A 24389-nucleotide genomic window follows, 5' to 3' on the forward strand; every position below is an offset into this window, starting at 1 on the left:
AGAGAGGGGGAGACAGAGAGAGGGAGAGGGAGAGAGAGACAGAGACAGACAGACAGACAGACAGACAGACAGACAGACAGAGAAAGGGAGGGAAGGAGGGAGGAGGGAGGGCTCATAGAACTTCAGAGAAGGTAACCTTCAGCTGGGGCCTCCCTGCCAGAGCCCAGGCCTGCCAGGTAATCAGATAGCCAGTATGAGATCAGGCCTGGCCAAATCAATTCTCCCATTCCAGCCGGCTGCTCTGCAGCAGGCAGAGGAAGGACCCCCCTGCTCTTGGTTGCCTGGCCCCGGTTTACCCAGACGCCATGTTGCCCCAGTAGGTCTGCATGTCTGGCCACCCTCCCAGCAGGGTCAGTCACAGGCTCTTCCCTCCCATCAGTCCCTCCAGCCCCCCACGCTGCTCTCCCACCCTTTTGTCCTCCACTTTTCCCTGACAAAGGTCAGAGCCCAGCTCCGAACTCATGTAGCAGCCAACACAGGCTAAACCCCTAAAGATGCTTCTACGTGTGTGCATGCATGTGTGTATGTGTATATGCACATGTAGATAGCATGTACACAATATGATTCATACGCACACAACACATAGAGAACAGGAAGCAATATACTATCCACATAGCTAACATCTATTCATACCCAACACACATGCACGTATCGCATATACACACACAACACTATTTATATGTCCAACAGATACAACAATACACACATAACATGTATGCAAATCATACTATATCAAACACACCTATAATATACATGCAACCTACTTGTAACAGAACCAGCACACATCGAACACATAAACACATACAACACACATGTGTAAATAGGGCCATGCACTTTAACATATCTAATATAGACACACATAACATGTACACATGCACAATGCGATGTATGCAATCTAACATATACACAAAACACTATCCCGAACACATAACATGCATGAATAAGATCACCACCACGTCTAGCACATGTATCTAACATGCACACACAGAACACACAGACAGAACATATCTCTTCAGAGAGAGGGCAGAGAGATAGAGATCGAGCCAAACCAAACAGGTTCTACAGAACATGCAGTCACGCCCCTCGTGGCCAGGAGTTCGCCCCCGTGTCCGTGAATTCACTCGTAGCCATCCTGGAATCTTGACCTCACAGCCTCTGGGGAGGGGGGAGGGACCTCACAGGATCTCTCACTAAATTTGGAAGATCATATTTAAGAGGGAACTGTTAAGTGGCTCAGTGGATGGAGAGCCAGCCCTAGAGACGGGAGGTCCTGGGTTCAAATCTGTCCTCAGACACTCTATGTGACCCTGGGCAAGTCACTTGACCCTCATTGCCTAGCCCTTACCGCTCTTCTGCCTTGGAATCCAATCACAGTACTAATTCCAAGATGGAAGGTAAGGGGTTAAAAAAATCATATATGAAGCATGAAGACTAAACATTCACCTTTTTCATTCTTCTAATTGGATAGTATCTAAATATGGCTCTTTAAGGTCTCCAAAGCTGTTCACATATATATATTTATGTGACTCTCCCAATAGCCTGGTGAGATAGGTGTTATTATTATCCCCATTTTATAGATGAGGAAAATGAGGCTCAGAGAGACTAAATGACTTGCCCAAGGTCACACAGCTAGTGCCTGAGACCGAATTCAAACACATATCTTTTGGACTCCTGCCTCTTGCATTTTTTATTAGTTTTTTTTTTTTCATTTGTAGTCATGGATTTCTTTTTCTATCCCATTCATTTCTAAATATATCCTCTCCCTTCTCTATCCAAATAGCCATTCCTTATAGTGAAATTTAAGAAAAGAAAGAGAAGAAAACAATGAAAGCAACTCAGAAAAATGAACCAACTAATCTACCAAGTCAGATAATTCTATACCTGTCATGACCCACTTTTGTAAAGGAGAGAAAAGTGCAAGTTCCTTAATGCCACCAATAACTGGCCAAAGGAGACTTTAGAGGCCATATAGTCCAAGGCCCCCACCTTACCAATGAGAAAACTGAGGTACTGAAAAGTGAAGGGACTTGCCCAGGGTCATACAGGTAATACATAGAAAAGTCATCATTCAAAGCCTAGGATCTCTGACTCCAAACCCAGGTCTCTTTCCATTATCCCACAGAGTTTCCCAACCAACTTCCTTTTAAATATGAAGAAGCTGGGACCCATCGAGTCACCAAGTTATTCCATAACCCCAATCCTCTGCCTCCAAACCTAGTCCTCTCCACTTCAGCACACTGACTGCCTTCAGAAGGAAACTCCTTGACAAGATTCCTGAGAAGGGCCACACAACTTCTACTTCAATATCTTCAGGGATGGGGAGCTCACCACCACAAATGTTAGCCCATTCTAATCTGGAATGCCTGCCATTGTTTGGAGCTTCCCTGCTTAATTCATCTAAAATCTCTCTTGTGGAAACTGAGCCTTAAAGAGGGACATTAGAAATTATCTCATCTAAACTCATTTTACTCATCAGGAAATGGAGGTCCAGAGAAAGTAAAGGACTTGCATAGGGTCACATAGCTGTCAGAGTTGTGCTTTGAACTCGGGTCCCTGACTCTAGATTTATTGTGATATCAACAATTTAGAAGGAGATTTTGGAGACCACTTAGTCTAACTCACCCCCGCCCCCTTTATTTTACAAATCTGGAAACCGAGTAATTAAATGACTCACACAACAAAAGCTGGGGAGTATGGCAGGGAGGCTAGGAAGTCAATTCTTCTGGAGTCCAAGTCCAATGCCCCATGCAATATACCACTTTGTCTCATTTTGAGTTCAGCCCTCCTTCCATTGGACCACACGGATGCCATGTTTCAAAGTAAAAGAAATTGCAGAAAGGATTAACATCTCAAGACTCTCCTTTCTGGGGTCCAAAGTTGACTCCATCCCTTCCTTCCACTATCAAAGAGCAAGCCACATCAGGTGCTGGTTGGGGGGCTCAAGCAGAGATAGGACACCCTCTAGGAACACCATTCCTCCCCATATCTGCCCCTTAGACTCTCTAGCTTTCTTCACATACTGGCTTAAGCTCTCCCTCCTCCATGAACCTGATCCTCTCCTCCTAGCTGTTGGTGACGCCAACTCCCCAAATGTGATTCTGTATTAACTTGGTGTAGATGTTTTTTTACTTTTTAAACTTTTTAAAACTCTTTTTAATGTCCTGTGTACAAGTTGTTTCCACCAAACAGAACATAAATTCTTTAAAAATAATAATTTATTATTTATTTAATTTAGAATATTTTTCCATGGTTACAAAATTCATATTATTTCTCTTCCCTCCTCTCTCCCCTCTCCTATAGCCAATGCACAATTCCACTGGGTTTTACATGTGTCACTGATCAAGACCTATTTTCATATTATTAATATTTGCATTAGGGTGATCGCTTACAGTCTACCTCCCCAGTTACGTCCCCATTGACCCATGTGATCAAGCAGTTGTTTTTCTTCTGTGTTTCTCCTCCCACAGTTCTTTCTCTGGTTGTGGGTAGCATCTTTCTCATAAGTCCCTCAGAATTGTCCTGGATCACTGCATTGCTGCTAGTAGAGGAATCTATCATGTTCGATTGTGTCACAGTATATCCGTCCCTGTGTACAATGCAGAAAAGAAATTCTTAACCTGGAGTCTGAGGAGAAAAAAAGTGTGTATGCATGTCTCGGTGTATATACATAACACACACATATATATATACATAGATGCACACACATATAAAACACATGCACATATGAATATATAAGAATATACACATATTTATTAATATACTACATATAAAATATATGTATATATTAATTCATACATTACATATGAATTAAGATATATATGACTATATATTATATTATTCTAAATATTATGTAATAAAGCATATAAATATAACATATAGTATACTTATACCATAATACAGTTATTATATGCTTATAAATATATAACATAATTATTATAAATATTGTATGTAACATTATTATGAATGTATTATATTATAACTAGGCAAAATAAATATGTAATAACATGTTGATATTAATTTATATGCAATATATGAATTCATATATGCATAATATAGTAATAGATTTGTATGTATACATATATGTATATAAATCTATGCACATGTGAATCATATACAAATATTTGTATAGATATAAATCTGCATTTCAACATAACTGGTTTCCTTTGTTAGTCTATAAATTTTTTATGCATTTTAAAAAATACCATACTGAGGAGTCCATAGATTTCACCAGATTGCCGACAAGGTCCATGTCACCTCTTCCAATTTTGTGCCTGGCACACAGTAGATGTTTAATAAATGCTTATTACTAGACTTGCACTAGCATGTAAGTTCCTTGAGGGCAAGATTTGTTTTGTGTTTGTCTCTATGTTCCCAATTCCTGGCACAGAGAAGGCTCTTATGAATATCTTCAAATAAATGAATGAATGAACTAGGGCGAGGTGAATGGGGCTTTGCTCCAGGATTCCAGAATCTATCAATTCTTGACAGTAATTATATTCCAAGAGTAGCACAGACACCAGAACTGAGCACCTAGTTAGCCAGGATAATTGGTTAAATTAGGAAGTTAATGTAGCTGTAGCTGCATCCCTAGGTGAGCTCCTCCCATGCAGGCAGGGTTGTGTCTTGGGGCCTCTGTCTCCCATCCTCTTGAAATTTTCTTATATGGATGATGTGAGGGTAATTTTTGTACTACTTGCCTGCTCTGGTTGAATTTCTATGAAAGCCACAGAGGCAGGGGAGCAAAGTCAAAACAAAAAGTCCAGTCTTTGGAATCCACCCTGAGTGTCTCCTGTTGGACTTTTTGGCGTCCTTCCCCACCAATAGTTGCAGACTCACAGCTGGGCTCTCAAATGGATTGTACACAAATATTTTTATCTCCATTTTACAAAAGCTCATAGAGAAGTGATTTGCCTTAGTTTACATAACTTATGAGTGGAGGAGCTAAGATGAGCATGTCATCTGACACCAGGTCCAGGGCATGGCTCTCTATACCAGATAAGAAGAGGCCAGACCGAGAAAAAAAACCCACCCAACAAGTGCCCCTGGTGTCCTCTATTTTGGAAGTCTTGCTGGGCATACCAGGAGTGATGTAACCAAGGGCACCCAGAAGACCTATTAAGTCACCCTGATCCCATGGGTTCCTGTACCTGTACAGAGGCAGAAGAGATGTCCTAGGAGCAGGAAACCAAAGCCCATTGAGGTTGAAATAGAAATGGGGCTGGGAGGGAGTAATATCATAGCCTTAAGTAGCATGAAATAACTAGTTTTTTCTTCAAGGAACAGAAATTTAGAGTGCACAGACAGTACCTCAATAGTCTTTCAATAGGTAGAAATAATTGTTTAACACCTAGCTGGGAGGACTGATTAGCAAACACCAGATAGTCTCCTTCCTTCCATGGGCAACCCCAGCATAAATGAGCTCCACAGTTCATTTCAGTCCTACTTCCTCCCTTGAAGTATCCAAAGGTTTCTGCCCATGGAGCCCTGGTTTTTTTTTTTTTTTTTGTTTTTTTTTTTTGTTTTTTTTTTTTGGTCTACCCCATTCTGGTGTGGCATTTCAGTCACTCATTTTTTAAAAATAGTATTTTATTTCCCCCCAATTACATGTAAAAACAAATTTTAGCATTTATTTTCTTTTTAAAAATTTTAAGTTCCAAATTCTCTCCCTCTCCCACCCTTCTTCCCTTCCTCCACTCTGAGATGGCAAGCAATCTGATATAGATTTTTCATGGGCAATCAAAAATTTTTTCTATATTAGTCATTTTGTGAAAGAGATCTGAACAGAAAAAAATAAAGATGAAAGAAAATGAAATATAATATGTTTTTAGTATGCTTTCAGACTAGTTCTTTATCTGGAGGCATATGATATTTTTCATTATGAGCCTTGGATCTCTGTACTGCTGAGAATAACTAGGTCATTCACATTTACTCATCAAACAATATTGCTATTACTATGTACGATATTCTTCTGTTTCTTCTCACTTCACTCTGCATCTGTTCATGTAAGTCTTTCCAAGGTTCTCCAAAATCATCCTGCTCATCATTTCTTACAGCACAATAGTATTCCATTACAATCTTATGTGACAACTTGTTTAGCCATTCCCCAATTGATGAGCATCTCTTAAATTTCCAATTCTTTGCCACCACTAAAAGAGTTGCTATAAATGTTTTTTGTACAAAAAAGGCCCCCTCTACCCTTAAAAAACTTTTTAGGATACAGACCTAGTAGTGGATTTGCTTGGTCAAAGGATATGCGCAGTTTTAAAATTCTTTGGGCATAGTTGAAAATTTCTCCAGAATGGTTGGATAAGGTCACAAGTCCTCCAAAATAAAGGTTAAAATTAATGGTTGGATGATGATTATATGAAATTATGTGGTGTTATGAGTAAGATTAGATTATCTGGTTATTAGGCATTGATTATGTATTGATTAGGAAGTACCTAGCAGGAAGGAGCTGGAGCTGGGAATTCCAGGTTGGAATGAAGGAGGAGGAAGTCTGTCTGTGCCCTGAGTGTAGACTCCATTAGTGGTAGGCAAAACTGTTGCCAGCCTGGGAGACCTCAGAGCAAAGGACATCCTGCATCCTGTTTTCCCCTGGGATCCTGTGTGCTGTGTCATCTAGCAAAAGGACAAATCTACAGAACCAAGAGAGGAGGAGAAGTTTGAAAACTGGAGGACAGTGCTTCAAGCAGAACCCTCTCTACCTGGTACCTGAGATCATCTTGATTCCTGGCATCCAGAGATCATCAATGGATTGCAGTGAGAATCCCAAAGCCACTAAGTCCTAGCTGCACTCAAGCCTGGCAGGTTCCAGGTTTGAGGCAGAAACCCAGAGACTCCATTTACAGCTCCTTGGGTCCTGTTAGTTTAGATCACTTAGATAAGAGTAGAATAAGTCCTCCCATTGCCCTGTGGTTTTATTCTTTAGATTTTAAGTATAGAAATCCTTTCCCACCTTTTAGTCTAACATAATTAAAGTTGTTAAGTCCCTTTTACCTTGTTAGCCTGTTACTATACTATACTAGTGGAAGCTGGGTGACAGTTAAGATCAACTGCCATTCCTGTGGAAATCCAGTAAACTCTGTTCTCTTCACCCTGGTCCAGTCTCTCATAAATCCCAGAGTGTGTTCCCACAAACGACTTAGTTTATTGTAATATCCCTGGTGACCCCATTACCTTACTTATATTTTCCTACAGTGGTTGCCAGTATTTATTATATCTTGAGTCAGAAATGTATTTACAAATAGAGAGGAAACAATAAAGAAGAGGAATTTGAGGGGGATAGAGAAGTCATTTATCCTATCAACCTAAATGTTTTGCTACAAGTCTGCTTAATTCAGGCAGAGATTAATTATCTTTCAAACTGGAAGGTTGGTAGTGAGTAACCACACTGCCTTCTCCAAGATGGAAGCTAGTCTCTCCAGAATCTAGGAAAGGAGTCAGCCTTTTCCTCATCCAACAAAATAATCCAAGAGTCAGAGTCCAAGTAGAAGCTGAGCTCCGAGCCCACAATCCAAGCAGGGGTCTCCATCAAAGCTCCCTTGAAGACTATCTAAGACTATCTCCAGAAGACAATCTCTTCAGACTATCTTCTCAAAGACAATCTGCTCTGAAGGAGTTCTGGGTTTGCTTTTTATGGTGACTTCCTGTCCCTTCCCCTCTTCATAGGAGTCAATCACAGTTTCCAAATTGCCTAGCCACAGCAAAGGGGGCAGTGTCTGTAGGATCAACTTCTCACCTTCTGAAGGTTAAGTTCTCATTAAAAGATTCACAGATTCCCAGCTGACTGAATTTCTAAGGGTGTGAATTCTTTAAGTACTTTTCTAGTTTCCCACTTAGTACTAAGTAGGGTGTTTAATCTTTTGTTGATTCAATTCAAAAGTAGATGAGGGAGAGTTAATCCTGTCTTCAGTCTAGTGAGGTACTAAGTAGGGGTACTTAAGTTAGTGTTAAGTCAGGATAGGCAATAGAGTAAAGAATTCTCTTTCACAAGAAGAAAAGTGTCTCCTTAAGGTCTCCCCCACTGTCCCTGAGTGTGTGTGTGTGTTTTTCGATTGATTTGAGGGTCACTTTCATTCTGTTTACTCCTTAACTAATGTGTGATCTTGCAGAGTTGTTAATAATAGACTTCAACATAGTAGTATATCATGAAAGGGGGAAAGTTAGGAGGTCTGCTTCATCAGGACTCTCTGCCTCTCTGATTGAACCCTCTGCCTGGAAGGCAGGACCATGGACTTTAGAATTTCCAGTTAAGAAAGGGGTTCAGCAGTCTTCTTCACATTTCCGACAGATTACACTGCTTTTGGACTTCATTGTGCCCCTGGACTGGGTACTTTTCTCCCCAACCTTCTCATCTGTAGCTTCCTTTTATGAGTTGTGTTCTCCATTAGATTGTAAACTCCTTGAGGGTAAGAATAGTCTTTTTTCTTTAAAACTTGTTTTGTATCTTCAGAACTTAAGAGAAGGTACTTCATGAATGTTTTTTGACTGATTGACTTGTTAGCTAGTCTCACTTACTTTCTATGTAACCTCTGAAACTATTTCCTCATCTGAAAATCAAAGGGATTGAGTGGTTAGTTTCTTTTTTATAAGAGCCTTTCCCAAAATACCATAGTATATAATTTATTGGCCTTTCTGGTCCTTCTGGTCCTCTCTAATATTCTATATCCTAAGGCTCTTCCAGTTGAACTTCTTTCTTCCCAGCTCTGGTGTTCTATATTTTAAGGTGCCTTCCAGCTGACATTCTGGGTTCCAAGATCCTTTCCAGCTATAACATTTCATCTGTAGTGCAGTGGGATGAACACTGACTGAAGTTCTTATCACAGTATCCAGCACATAGTAGGTGGTTAACAAATGTTTATTGATAGATGGACTGAAGTGAGAATTCCTGGATTCAAATATTATTCCTGAAACCCCATGTGTGACATTAGGCAAGTAACTGGGACCCTATTTCCTTAACTATAAAATGAGGATGTTGGGCTAGATGGTCTGTGATGCCTAAATCTACACTCCTCTGTTCTAAACTCCATTCTAACTAAAATTCTATGATCCGATATCCTTCTTGGCTCTGAAACCCCGAGTTCTAAGGTTCCTTCTAGCTGTAACATTACACATACTAATGTCCCTTTTAAAGCTGACATTCTATGACTCCCCTCCATATGCCTGTTAAAAGATATGTGCCTCTGAACCAAAGGTCTTAGTCAAGGTCATTCACTCAGAGGACATTGGCGACAACTTACATTCCAATGCCCAAGTGTCATTAAGGGACCAAAGTTCTGGGCACTGGGTAGGGAATTGATGTCTGTTCCATATGGCCTGGCTGTCTAGAGGACACATGCTCCTCTTGCACTTTGTAAATGGGGACATGTGCTTGGCAAAGCCTTGGCTCCCTCATTCCAACTGGGCTAAGGCCAGGAATGGAGACATTCATCCGGGGAAGGTTTGAAGCCAAACAACGGAAGTCATTTCTCTAAAGGGAGGGGAGGATCTGAGAGTACAAACTGTGGTCAGGTGTTGATTTGGCAGAAGGGCAGTAAGAAATAATGAGAAGAGAGAAAAATGCTAGAGCTGGAAGGAACCTTAGAACAGAGAATGTGGGCTAGAAGGGACTTTGCAAGACAGAATGCTAGAACTAGAATGGAACTTAAAAAATAAAATGCCACTTTTGAAAGGAATCCTAGGAAAAGGAGAGGAGGCGTGAAAAGAGAGAAATGGAGAGAAGGAGGGAGAGAGAGGGAAAAAGGGAAGAGAAGGAAATGAGGGAGAAAGGAAGAGAATTTCCTCTACTCTTGACCCTGAACTTTCTCTATCATGCCACAAATGACTCCTCACCCTTTGAGATTGCTTCCAAAAATGGCACTCTATAGTGTACATAGGTCATTCTGTTCCACATGGTCCCTTCTAATTTCTGTATGCTGTGGCCCTTTGGTCAAAATTCCATCTTCTAATGTCTCACCCAGTTCTAGTGTCCTATGTTCTAAGATACCTACCAGTTGACATTCTAGGCTCTAAGTTCCCTCCTAGCTCTAACATTTCATTTGTAGTATAGTGGAATTAGCATTGACTTTAGCATTGAAGAAGACCTGGGGAAAAATGAGAATCTATTTGTTAATTTTTTTTATTAAAGTACTTAATACAATTCCCGGCACACAGCAGGTGTTCTATTAATGCTATAATCTTCCTCCCCTCCTCAATCTGGAATTTCATTCTACCCCTGGACTATAAGTACAGTCTGCCCCTGTATCACCTTTCTCTAACTGACTTTTAGAACCTGCTTGATAGGGAAGATGCTCTGGCCAGTTGGACTTTGGTGTTCCTGCCCAGGCTCCATTTCTGACACCTCTCCCTACTTTATGGACCTCCCCATCTCACCCACCTCTTCAGCTTCCTTTTATATGCTATCTTTGTAGAATATAGTACTTAACACAGAGCCTGGCAGATAATGAATGCTTAACAAATTCTTGAAGGAAGATTACACTGATTTAAAGTTATATTTTAGGATCACAATCCTAGAAACATAGCTCTACAGCTGAGAGGCCATCTAGACCAATCCCTTATTTTAGAGGTTAGGAAATGAAATCTCAGAACTCAGTGACTTGCCCAAGATCCTATAGATATTGTGCTCCAGAGGCAAGATTTGAATCTAGATCCTCAGACTCCAGAACCACATTGGGTTCAAAGCCAGAATCTACCACACACTAAAGGTTTGCCCTTGGTGGTGCTTATTGCTTCAATAATGTCTGATTTGAATTTTGGAACATGAATCTTCTTTGACCTTGAATAAACAAGTACCTTATCCTTTTTTCTTCTCAGTTTCTTTATCTGTAAAATGAAATGATTAGAAGATCTGTACAGATACAAGTAATATGAGCATATGGAAAGGTGAGAGGAAAGATGATGCCATGAGATCTGATTGCTGCTTTTAGACCCCAGTGGCTATTTACTTCTCCAGCTTATTTTACAGATGAGGAAATTGAGGCATACAGAAGTTTAGTGACTTGCCCAGGTTCACATAGCTAGTATGTGTCTGAAGCTGGATTTGAATTCAGGTCTTCCTGACTCCAGGCCCAGAGTTCAATCTACTGAGCCACTTAGCTACCTCAATTCTGTCATCTATAAAATAGGTATATTAATACTTAGGAGTATTTAACTTCTTCAAAAGATTGTATGAAAAAAATTCATAAATATGTTATAATTTTCTACAAGCTCTTCAAATGTGTTCTTCCATTTTATTTTTATGTATTAAAAAAAATTTAAACCCTTACCTTCTGGCTTAGAATTGATACTAAGTATTGGTTCCAAGGTAGAAGAGAGTAGAAGAGGTAGAAGAAGACTCATTCAAGGTCACATAGCTAGGAAATCTCTGAGGCCAGATTTGAACCCAGGACCTCACATCTCTAGGCCTGGCTCTCTAACCACTGAACAACTTAGTTGCCCCACATTCTTCTTCCCAATGCCCTATGAAACATACTAAGTTCATGTCTGGCTTTCTCCCTAAATCTCTAGGATGACCTATGCTTTATCCTGGGCTCCTGAAATTTATCAAATATACCTTCATTTTGTGGCATTCTTTTTTCCCACTGTGTCCATGCCTTGCCATCTTCCAGTGGTTCCATGTTGCTCAAAGCCATGGTCTCTTCTTCTTTACTCAGCATCCTATTACCTCACCACTATGAGAGTCTGGTACCCCGTTCCTGGGGTCCAATTTTCCCTGCGCCATTGTTGTTTCACTCTTTCTCCTCCCCCATTGCTTATAGATTATCCATTTCCCCACTACCCCTCGCCCTCATCCCACACTATAAGGGGTACATGGACGAGACTCTCTGGTGAGCAAGCCATTCCCTTTTTCTGGCATGGTTCTTCCCTTGCGGACCAAGTTGTCCTGGGGCACTACGCCATAATTTCCCCCAAATACACATGTAACATTTCTCCCACTCACAGAAAAGAAGCCCAAAGTCTCCGTCTGTCCTTTAGGGGTATCTTAAAGCCTCTCTTCTAGTACAGGCTTGTAGCTTTAGTATCTCTTCCATTCCACTCAACAAGTTTGACGTACCAAATTTCCTAGCCATGACTCTGTCTCTCCCTCATCTGGCAGACACAGTTATTCAGTCCTTTCGATTCTACCCTCTCATCCATCCTCTTCTCTCTCTTCCTCCTGAAACCACCCTTGCACAGGCCCTCATTATCACCTGCCCAGATGATTGCTGGGAGTTCTTAAGGGTCCTTCCCCCATCTGCCCTCTCCTACTTCCCACCCATCCTTCTTAACACCACCAGAGCCATCTTGCTTAAAGATGATGTGTGTCAAGTACTTGGTTCTCTATAAACGGGAGCTGCTGTGACATTCGTCATTGTCATTATCATTAATAGACATAGCTCTGATTAGGTCACTCCTCTGCTCCAAAAACCTTAGGGGCTCCTTATATACTCCCTAATGAAGTTTAAGTTCCCATGTTATAATTCCTAGGATTCAGGGTCTTCCATGTTATTATTACTGGGATTTAAGTTTTAAGATTTGCAAAGTACTTTTTAAGTATTATTTCATTTGATTCTCATAACTATGGAAAGTAGGTGCTATTATTATCCCTGTTTTCAAATGAAGAAACTGAGGCAGAAGTGAGGTGACTTACCCAGGGTCACACAGCTGGTGTCTGTGGTTGGTTTTGAAGTCAGGTCTTTCCAGCACACTATGCACTGCACCACCCAGCTGTGGAGAACGAGCATTGGCTCATAGTTTGAGACTGATTTTGTGAAATTAGAAATCTTGAACCCTTGGACTTCATCTCCCAAAATCTTTTTCCCTTCGTTCACATAGTGTCCTTATGTATTGTACATAAAAGTTTGCTGTGACCCCGCCTTTTAGCTCTTCTTCCTGCACTGCTCTCCTCCTTCTTCTCCTCCTCCTCCTCCTCCTCCTCCTCCTCTTCCTCCTCCTTCTCCTTCTCCTCCTCCTCCTTCTCCTTCTCCTCCTTCTCCTCTTTCTCCTCCTCCTTCTCCTCCTCCTCCTTCTTTCTCTCTGTCTCTCTCTTCTCACTTTTTCTTATTTCCTTTACTTCCTGTTTATTATTAATAAATTCTTATAATTACTTGGAGTATCGGATATTATTTTTAATCTTACAACTTCATCCTATGCCCCTCAATGCATCCTACGATTTGGTCAGATAATCAAGCAACCAATCAATATTTATGAAGGACCTACTATGTGCCCAGCACTGTGCTAAGTGCTGGATCCTGCTAGCATCTGCCTCCCAGGGTTGTCGTGAAGATCAGATGAGATAAATGTGAACAGTGTTTTACAGACCTTAAAGCTCTCTGTGCATGTGATTATTATGCCATGTAGCAGAGGCATAACCCTTTGTTTTATCAACTCACAAAGGCAGGGACTGGATCTTATAGAAAATTGGTATCCATCCCAGTGCCCAGCATAAGCCTCTCTGCACAATAGTTATTAATAATTGCTGAATTGAAGAACCATAAAACTTTGGGTTATTATTATTTAAAAACTTGTTTCTGAAATTCCTTCTGAGCGTCTGGCAGCCCCAGTGAAATTATTTTTGTGGATGCTGGCTCTGAAAAGGGCCTAGATATGGTCTTTCAGTAAATAGTGAAAAAGGAAACATGGCGGACTGGAAGGACTTTGGGCTGGGACTCAAGAGATCTGAGTTTCAGTCAGGATGTGGCCATCTCTTTGCGATGACACCTTGAACAATTTTGTTTCTCTTTTTGTATCTCGGTTTTCTCAGACTTTCACTATTAGAATTGTACCAAATTGGAATGTATTGCTTCAGGAGGTAGGGCAGCTAGATTGAGTAGTGGATAAGAGCACTGGGCTTGGAGTCAAGGAGACCTGAGTTCTAATCCAAACTGAGGCACTTCCTAGCTGGACCATCCTGGACAAATCACTTAACCTTGTTTATCTCAGTTTCTTTAACTATAAAATGAGCTGGAGAAGGAAATGGCAAACCATTCTAGAATCTTTGCCAAGACAATCCAAATGGGGCTACAAAGACAACAACAATTTCGGGAGGTAATGAGCTTCTCATTACTGAAGTTTTCATCTGAAATGGAGGCCAGACAGTCCCTCATAGATTAAAATCTTCAAGGGACCATAGTGGTCACCTGCCCGGTTTCTCATTTTATAGATGAGGAAACCAAGAATTAGAGATGTAGAACCAAAATTTCCAACCTGCTCTCATTTCCAAATTTTCCACTGTTCCTGTTGTACAAGAGGCTTCCAACTCCGACATCCTGAAGTTCTTCTCAAGGATCATTTCTGAATTCTCTCTCAGCCTCAATAGTCTTTATTTCAGGACTCAGACACAGTCGTGCTTATATCCAACAGCTCTGCCTTCACAGAGATTTCGTGAGGGAAGTCGTGTTTCCAAAGGGGCCCAGTGCAACAACACCCTGGGAAAACCTTTCCTGTCTGTGTTTTGTGAGTTCTTTTGGACTCGGATACCATTCGGTGGATCTGCTCTCTTGTGGGGATGATCTAAGCTGTAAATTTACTGACCCTTCACTTCTCTCGTTTCACCTCTATGCACATAATCCTGATTATTTCTGGATTTCAGGGTATCTTCTTCATATCAGTGGATAAATGACTGGCATTATTTATGGAGCTCCAGAAACAGGATATAAAACTTATTGAGAAAATATTCACTTAATGAAAAATCATGAAATTTTATACGGCTCATAAACACTTTGGGGGGAGGAAGGTTTATGCCAACTTCTCATACTGATGAGTTGCGTCTCCAGAGCTAGGGTACTGCTCCATCTCCCCTTAGGGATCCAGGTATACCCCTGGAAGACTGGAAGATTCTTCTCAGGTTCTTGACCCCAGTCCCGTTCTGTTGTGTTTCCCCTGGTCAGTCCCAATTTATTATTTTCCATTGCCAGTTTGTATCACCCTAGTAGCATTTAGACAGCTGGTATTTCCTTAATGTCATTGGTAATGCACTTAATATCAATTAAATCATACAAATGGATATTACAGAAAAGAAATAACAAGGAGAGGAGTACAACAACTCTCCCCAAACAAAGGCACATTCTCCTTACTATTTATTTCCAGGGGGAGTGGAATGTTTACCAAGTTCCCTTCTGGATGAAAAATTGCTGATGGAGAAGTCATGCCCTTGTCTATAAGACATAGTGACTCAGGGGCAAATTGAGTTCATTTTGGGGCTGGGCTGGGGCATGGACTCAGCTAGCTTTTTACCTGGTTTGGCTCCAGTGGCAAGATGGTCTCCCATTATTGGTGTTTTTTCTGACCTTTTAATTTTTTTAAACTCTTACTTTCCGTCTTGGAGTCAACACTGGGTATTGGTTCTAAGGCAGAAGAATGGCAAGGGCTAGGCAATGGAGGTCAAGTGACTTGCCCAGGTCATACAGCTAGAAAGTGTCTGAGGCCACATTTGATCCCAGGACCTCCCATCTCTAGGCCTGACTCTCAATCCACTGAAGCCAACTAGTTATCCCCTCTTTCTGACCTTTTGATGCTCACAAGATCATTCTGTCTCCAATACTCTTTTGTATAATATGAAAAAATAGCGCAACAAGGAAATAAGAAATAACAGAGATGTATGTTCACAGGCTAGATAGTGGGCCATGTAGGGAAAATGACATCTACTAAAGTTTAGAGGTTTGGGAACCAAGCTCAGAAGTAATGACAGAATCAAGATTTAAATGCAGGATCTCCGACTCCAAAACCAACGAACTTCCCCCAGTATCATGTTGACTTCTCTAGTTAATTTCCATTTCCCCATCTACCATCTTGCCTCTGTGATGGAAATAAAGCCAATGCTTGTCCTGAAGACTGAATAGCCTCATGGGAACTTATGGGAACTAGAAGTCCTTCCATGAACAGAATCAAGACTTGAATTCAGGACCTCCAACTCTCAAACTAATGAGCTTCCTTGGTATCATGCTGACTTCTCTAAATAATTTTCTTTCCCCCTTCTACCATCTTGCCTCTGTAATGGAAATAAAGCCAATGCTTGTCCTGATGACTGAATAGCTTCATGGGAACTTATAGGAACTAGAAGTCCTTCTATGCACAGAATCAAGACTTAAATTCAGGACCTCCAACTCTCAAACTAATGAGCTTTCCCCAGTATCATGCTGACTTCTCTAGTTAATTTCCATTTCCCCATCTACCATCTTGCCTCTGTGATGGAAATAAAGCCAATGCTTGTCCCGATGACTGAATAGCTTCATGGGAACTTATGGGAACTAGAAGTCCTTCCATGCACCGGCATCAATTCCAAAGGCAAGACTTTCAGACAAGTGCCATCTTCATCCTAGCAATAGGCGATTGTAATGTGCTTGGCCAATAGGGCTGATGCCGATAAAATGAGTTAAGCCCAGATCCATCTGAGCCATAAAAATAAAATAATAATAAAAAAATCATAAAGGTAGCTTGGGAAGCTGCACTCAATCTGTCTTGCTGTCTCCAGGCTGCATTGACTTTGCGGATGACAAGCTAAAAAACTGGAGTTTACTGGCAGCGCCAGCAGCCGAGACCCAGGGGGAAAAGGCCCATGGAGAAGGGCGCAGACGAACGCAGTCCCAGCCTGCCAATTCCCAGAGTCACTCTCCGACCCATCACCTCCCTCTAATAGGCCTAGACTCATCCGGAAACTTAGCCGGGGCTCATTGGGGAGCTCAGTGGAGACTTGGGAAGGGAGATAAATGGGATCGTCAGTTTCATGCTAGTAAGCTTCTGATGAATAGAATTGTTTTCATTCACACAGAGAATATTTCAGTGGAGATGGATGGGACGGAGAGGGAGAAAGCCAATTCTCTTTCTTTTAAATGAGGCGGTAGGGGCCAGGAGAGCAGGGGAGAAGGAGGGGGAGAAGATTATAAACCCCTTCCTCCTCCCCCAGCCTCCCCAAGCGTCTGACACAAACTAATGCAAGAATTCCAGGTAAACTCACTTTGGAGCTGACTAGGCTGGGGATTGCCGGGCTTCACGGATGGAGAATTAAGTAAAAGATGAAGGAATGATGGACTGGTTGTTAGAAGAGGAGAGACTAAGGGAGAAGGAGGGTATACCATGCAAGGAGTCGAGGTACTTTTGAGGAAAAATGGTGGACCCAACAATCATAGCCAGGAGATTTTTTTTCCCAAAAAAAATATGTCTAGTATCCATACGGTGGGCATTCCCCATTTGGACTGCTTGTGGAATATTTTGTTTTAGATGCCAAATTTTGGGAAGGATGTGGATGAATTGGAACATATCCAAAGAAGGATAACTAGAAGGATGATGGGAAACCTGGGGAGCTAATAGAAGGAACTGGGAATTTCTGTCCTGGAGAAGAGTAAACTTAGGGAGGCACATGATTCCTTCAGATATTTTTGGCACTGTCATGTGGAAGATAGATTAAGCTTATTTTGCTTATTATCACAGAGTAGAACTAGGAATGATTAATGGATTTGGAATACACATACCTAAATTTCTAATATGGCTATATGTGTAACTTTGGGAAGATTATTTTATTTTTCTAGGCCTCAGTTTTCTCTTCTGTATAATGAGAGTTGGACTAGGTGGCCCTGAGTTTCTTTCAAGCTCTAAATCCTCTGAAGTTACATGGAGATAAATTCCCACCCATTGTATACTTCGCCCTCCAATTCCTAATAACTGGAACTTTTAGTACTAGAAGGGAAGTTAATACAATGAGGATAAGAGACAATTCTCAAGAAGAAGACTGGGGTAGCTCATTCCCAGTAGATTCCAATGAGGATGAGAAAGGAGCACTATCGAAAAGAGCAGATGTGGCTGCACAGGGAACTCATTAATGAGCTTAGTTTTCAAAGCAACCTGTCCAAGAGATATAATTAAGGGAAAATATAAGAGTATTATGGTTGCATGCAAGGATGAATACTATCAAACTGGAGAGAGGAATAAATTGAGCTAAAACAATAATATCTACTATAAGATTAAGAATTAATATCCAAATACTTCAAGTATTATATTCTTATAAGAATTTATTAACTAATAACTTGAAGGAAAAGGAAAATGATAGCATTTCCAAAGAAAGAGTTGCCTGAAACCACCAAAAGCTGGAAGAGAACCAGGAGGAGAGCACGGGAAGAAGTCAAAAGGTGGGGTTACAGCAAATTTTTATGTACAATATGTAAGGATGCTACATGGACGAAGGGAAAAGGATTCTGGGAGATGAAGTCCAAGGGTTTAAGATTTCTAATTACACGATAAAGTGACAACAGCAATTGAAGTGAAAAGTTCTTTGAACCAATGAGGTCCTGGAGAACAGATAATAAGACATACTTCTCTGTTATCAGCAGGGAAGCATGGCATTAATGGAGTTTCATGTGTTGAATGTTTCATATGTTGTCAGATGGGATCACTGAGTTGGATGCTTTCACTTACTTATTTTTCTCTGTCACAAGGGAATGCTTAATCTGAAGGGGAAAGGAGGCAGTATTGCATAGGGGAAAGCTGGTTGGATTAGACATCAGAGGACCTCAGTTCAAATCTCTTAGGACATTTATAGTGTGAGCTTGGATTAGATGCCCTTCCTGAGGTAGGTAGCACAGTGGATAGAGTGCCAGGCTTGGAGTCAGGAAGGTTCATCTTTCTGAATTCAAATCATTCTCAGATGCTTAACAGTTGTACAACCTTGCACAAGTCATTTAACTGTGTTTGCCTCAGTTTCCTCATCTATAAAATGAGCTGGAGAAAGAAATGGCAAACCATTCTAATATCTCTGCCAAGAAACCTTAAATGGGATCATGAATGAAAATGACTGAACAAAATCTAAGGTCCTTTCTATCCCTAGTTAAATGATTCTGTGACCTCACTTGGGCTCACATAAAGTAAATATTGGAAACACTTTGTACTTAAAAGAACTTTTAAAATATAATGATAAGGGACAAGTAACAAAAGTCAGAAATAAAGAAAATGACAAAATGTCCAACACTTCAATTCCAAGTGAACATAGAATAAGATTTCTATGCTCTGGACTCTTACTGAGAAATGGCTTATCAGTGTTTTTCTTTATTTGGCTTTTCATAGAATATCAAATCTTAGATTTTGAGTTGGAAAGGACCTTTAGGGTCCATCTAATTCAACTCTTTCTTTATGGAAGAGAAACTGAGGCCCAGTGAAGGGTCACTTACTTAAAGTCACATAGTGTCAAAGATCAGATTTGAACCTGGATCTCTTGACTTTCATTATTGAGATCATCCCTCTCTTACAAAATATTTGGAAGAAAATCAATTGATTAATCAGTCAGCTAGCATTTATTACAGTACCTGTCCTCAAGAAGCTCACAGCTTATTGGGGGAGACAACATGCAAAAAAACTTACATCTGAACTGCATGTAGGTGTGAGAAGCTGGAGATAATTAAAGAAAAATGGCCTTACCTTTAAAGGGAGGATAAAGAAAGGCTGCTTACAAAATGCAAAACTTTAGCTGAGCTTTGAAGCAAGCCATGGAAGTTAGGAATTGAAGATGAGGAGGGAGAGAGTTCCAGGCATGGAGGGCAGTCAGTGAAAATGCCTGGACTTGAGAGATGGTAAGTTCTGGGCAAGGAGCAAGTCAGAAAATCTTTGAGACTTCGCAATTAACTCATTATGTGACCCTGGACAGATCACTTCCCTTTCTGAGCCTCAGTCTCCCCATCTGTATAATAGAACTAGACAAGTTGATTTTTCAGGATTCTTTCAATCCTACCTAACATTCCAGATCTCAGTAAAAATGTGGTTCCAACATTGGCTTCACAAATGACTTACCATGCAAGTGACCTTGGAGAAATCACTTCAGCTTTGTCATCTATCAAACAGGAATAAGGGGACAAAGGAGTCAGAGATTTAGAGATGGAAGAGAGCTTTTAGATGTCTTATAACCCCACTATCTCATTTTAAACATGAACAAATACTGGTCCAGAGAAGGGGGAACTGGTTACCCAGTCACTCCCTGGGCAGTGCCAGCATTTCCTCCATTTTCTTTTTTGTTTTAAACTCTTATCTTCTGTCTTAGAATCAATTACTATGTATCGCTTCTAAGGCTGAAAATCTGTAAGGGCTAGACAATGGGGATTAAGTGACTTTCCCAGGGTTGCACAGCTAAGAAGTCTGGGGATACATTTGAACCTAGGACATCTGTCCAGTGAGCTATCTAGCTTCCCCTCTCATTTCCTGTATTTTTTAATTAAATTAAATTGAATTAAACTTTAAAACCCTCACCTTCCATCTTAGAATAAATACTGTGTATTGGTTTGAAGTCATAAAAGCAGTAAGGGTTAGATAATGGGAGTTAAGTGACTTGCCCAGGGTCACACAGCTAGGAAGTATCTCAGGCTAGATTTAAAGGCAGGACTTCCCATTTTTAGGCCTGGCTCTCAATCCAATTTCCTCCTTTATAAAAGCCAATCCTAGGCTATCTCCTTTCTCCCTACCCAAGCTTTCAGAAATAAACCTGTTTCTTTCAGGTCTCCCCTGTGCCTGGGGAAACAAGAGATGAAGGATAATTGGCTGACTCTCTGGACGTCAGGTCTAAGATACCCTTCGGTTGGGAGGCCCCTTCCAGTCTTGAATCTGTGGAAGCTGGTAGGAGCTCTTGCACTACGTCCACGATGAAGGGGACACTGAAATCGAGAGCCTATGAGAGCCTCCATCTCCATCCTAACTCGACCAGGCTCTGCGATGCTAACACCTTTCTGCACTCTGCTATAAGTCACCTTCTACGAGAGATTAAAAAAAAGAAAAGCCAGGCAGCTTTGGGATGTTCCAAGCCATGAGGAGTTTTCTTACAAGCCTGCACAGCTGCAAATGTAACAATTATCCTTTATGCCATTGATTTTATACAGCTTCTCATCAACCTCCACACGCTCATAAAGCATCTCCATATGGGCTCCACACCCAGCCCTTCTGCTCTGGAGCTGCTCCCTGGCGATGTCGCCTGAGTTACACTCGGCGCATCCATCCTACTTTGGTGGAGGAAGAATTATTCTGATGCTGACTTAACATGGTCCTCCCTGCTGCCGATGAATTAGGGCTGTCTTTGCAAGAGGGTGGCTTCAAAGGATGGCTCCGATGCCAACCACTGATCAAAAGTGCCTGCGGAACTCTCCTGCCCGTCTCATGTCTGCAGGCATCTAGGGTTAGAGAGGGGACAGAGCTCGGAGGCTGGCAGCCTCGAGATCTTGGTTTTACTCCTTGTTCTGTCATTTACCAGCTGGTGACCCGGGACCCCAGTATCTTTGCCAAGAAAGCCCCCAAATGGGGTCATGAAGAATTATTGGGCAGAACTGAAACGAGCGAATAAGAAGACCTGCCTCCTGCGCCCAGCTCAGTGGCAAAATGTGGTACCTAGTTCCCTCCTCCCTCCTCCCTGTGCTGCTGCCATTCTGGGATGGTTGGTGATGGTGTAAGGAAGGGAATTTCCCCTCATCCTGATGCCTTTCTGGGGAATAAGAGGCCCTGCCTGCAACCTACTCAGACTAGACCTGGGGCACAGAGTGACTTCTTTCCTATAGACTTAGTGGATGATATATGAAATACTCTTGACTGTGTCTCCCCACTTCTAAAGGCTGAGGAGCCTGCTTCAGGGAGATTTGGGATAATGTGGCCTGGAATTGCCTTACAGATTCTGTAGAGCAGGTAGAGAGATTCTATGATTGGTTCTGGACTGGAGGAAACTTTTTTTTTAAGTTTTTATTTTGAATATTTCCCCCTAGTTACATATTTCACGTTCTTTCTCTCTCCCCCAAACCCCTTAACCCCCCTTAACTGATGCACCTTCCACTGGGTTTTACATGAATCATTGATCAAGACCTAATTCCATATTATTGATAGTGGGACTAGAGTTATCGTTTAGTGTCTTCATCCCCAATAATATCCCCATCAACCCATGTGTTCAAACAGTTTTTTTTTTTCTTCTGTGTTTCTCTGGAGGAAACTTTTTGAACTGGCATAGTCTGACCAGGGGGGCATCTTTGACAAGATCTGAATCAGGTTCCGCTTGTCTCCTTTGCTTCATTCTCTTTGGCTGAACTCTTGATGTTGGACTGCTGATGGTAACCAGTGAGAAACAAGTCAGTAAGAGCCCTTGAAGTCCTCTCTCTGATGAAGGCAGCTGGCCCTGAGCAACGGGTCTCAATCCTTGGCCTCTGCATTCATTCTTTTCTATTTTAAGTGAAGGGATGGGGTCCTCTAGTCTTGTGAGTCTTAAAAGGTCAATAGATAGAGCCTTGAGCATCCTAGTGTTTTGGATTCCCATATTCTTGGTTTTAAGGTATTGATGCCCTGGGGAGAAGAGAGTGACCTTTAGCTGAGACTCCTGGGATCCAGCTGAGATGAAAACTCATCTGAATGTGAACACAATGGGACCAGGTCTATTTAGGAAGTGAACTAAACCTGAACCCATGTTCCCTGGAAACTGAGGCAGGATCATGCAGAGTATTCCTTTGAAGCATGGAAGGAAATTTTATTTTTGTTATTGCTGTACCTTTGAAATAAATATCTTTTTTTTAAATAAAGGTTCACTGATTTGTTAAGTAGTTAAATGGAACAAAAGTGCTAACTCAGTTCTTCTCTTCTTAAAATCCTTACTTTCCATCTCAGAATCAATATTGTGTATTGGTTCCAAGGGTTGTGGTTAAGTCACTTGCCCAGGTTGACACCCAAAAAAGGAAGTATCTGAGGCTAAATTTGAATCCAGGACCTTCCATCTCTAGTTCTGGCTCTCAATATACTGAGCCACCTAGTTGCCCCTGCTACTCAGTTCTTGACATCTAACAGTGGGAGGAGATGCTCAGAGGAAGCTCGAGATCATAGCATGAGAGAAGAGAGTCCTCAGGGTGTCCCAAGCACTCTGAGGGAGGAGAGTAGCTGCCTGGTTCTGAGACATTTGCCCAAACATACTCACTATGTAGAGATCTGGATTGTTTTCATTTTTAAAAACTCTTACCTTCTGTCTCAGAATCCATACTGTGCTTTGGTTCCAAAGCAGAGGAGCCATAAAGGGTAGACAATGGGGGTTAAGACTCTCGGTCTGGCTCTCAATCCACTGAGCCACCTCGCCATCCCCAGATCTGGATTATTTTCACAAGTCGGGCAATTATCAGTCTACAGAAGAGTCTCAAAGTCAAGCCTTGGACAGAAATACAGCATTGGTTCTCCCGCTCTGCCTGGATGTCTCTCCAGATTCTAATCCCAGCACAATCTAGTCTGGGTTTCTTGCTTGACTCTTCAATTCATTTTTTTCTCTTGAGTCCTTATTTTCTTGCAGGCCTCTCTACAAGAAACTCCTCTCTTTTTAATTCTGTGATGGAAGCTGCCTTCCTCCTGCACAGGCACTACTCACCCTCTCATTGTTCTCCAGTGACGGAGCCTTACAGGCATCAGTACCACCTAGAGGCTAATGGAACATCAGGTCGTCAGTCAGTCAGCAAGCATTCAAGTGCTTCTTACATGATGGACCAAGTTGTTCAAATGCCAAAAGCACATTTGCCTAAAGGGCTATTTTATGGGGGAGTCACACAGAGGTCAGAAGAACTGGGACAAGGACTCTGAAAAGAGACTGTAGGTAGGCTGGCAGAAGGATGAGTTTTGTCATCAACTGGCAGGTTCATCAATGTAGAGACTTTTTAAAAAACCTTTACCGTAGAATTAAATTTAATTTTAATTAATTTATTTTTAATTATTTATCATTAATTAATTATTAATAATTATTAATTAATTACATTACTCTAATTTCAACTTTTATCTTAGAATCAATACTATGTATCAGTTTCAAGGCAGAAGAGTGGTAAGGGCTAGGCAATGGGGGTTGTGACTTGCCAAGTGTCACCCACCTAGGAAGTATTCGAGGTCATATTTGAACCCAGGACCTCCCATCTCTGGGCCTGGCTCTCCATCCACTAGCCATCTAGCTACCCCCAATGTATATACTTTTTAGGGACCCTCTCTCATTCATGGTAGAATTCCTTAAGATAAATGCCTAGCTACTGTGTTTCCCCCAAGCTGTGCCCCTTCACCCTTCCTGGCTGTGAGACTGCTGCCATATCTAGTACAGTTAAGTTGTGGCCCTTATCCCCTGTTGGCAGTCTGAAAAAGCTTTGTTCATCAAGGTGGGGCTCTTCCAAAAGCTTCCCAAAGCACATGCTGGCTCTTTATTGCCTGGCCATCAGCCCTCTCCATCCCACTCACTCCTATCCCTAAATCCCAGGGAACCTCCAGCTCTATAGACTCTTCTGATTATAGGAATCAGACAGGGTTCTAAAATGAATGCTTGATGAACAATCCATCTTCTTGTTGTCTCGGAAGGAAAGATACTGCGTTCTACTTAGCCCTTGATAGTGGATCTGGGTCTCTGATGGAAGCAAGTGAGGATCTAGGAAGGCCACAGGAACATGATGAGGTCCTTG

This window comes from Gracilinanus agilis, chromosome 3, assembly GCF_016433145.1.
Source record: "Gracilinanus agilis isolate LMUSP501 chromosome 3, AgileGrace, whole genome shotgun sequence".
Lineage (NCBI taxonomy): Eukaryota > Metazoa > Chordata > Mammalia > Didelphimorphia > Didelphidae > Gracilinanus > Gracilinanus agilis.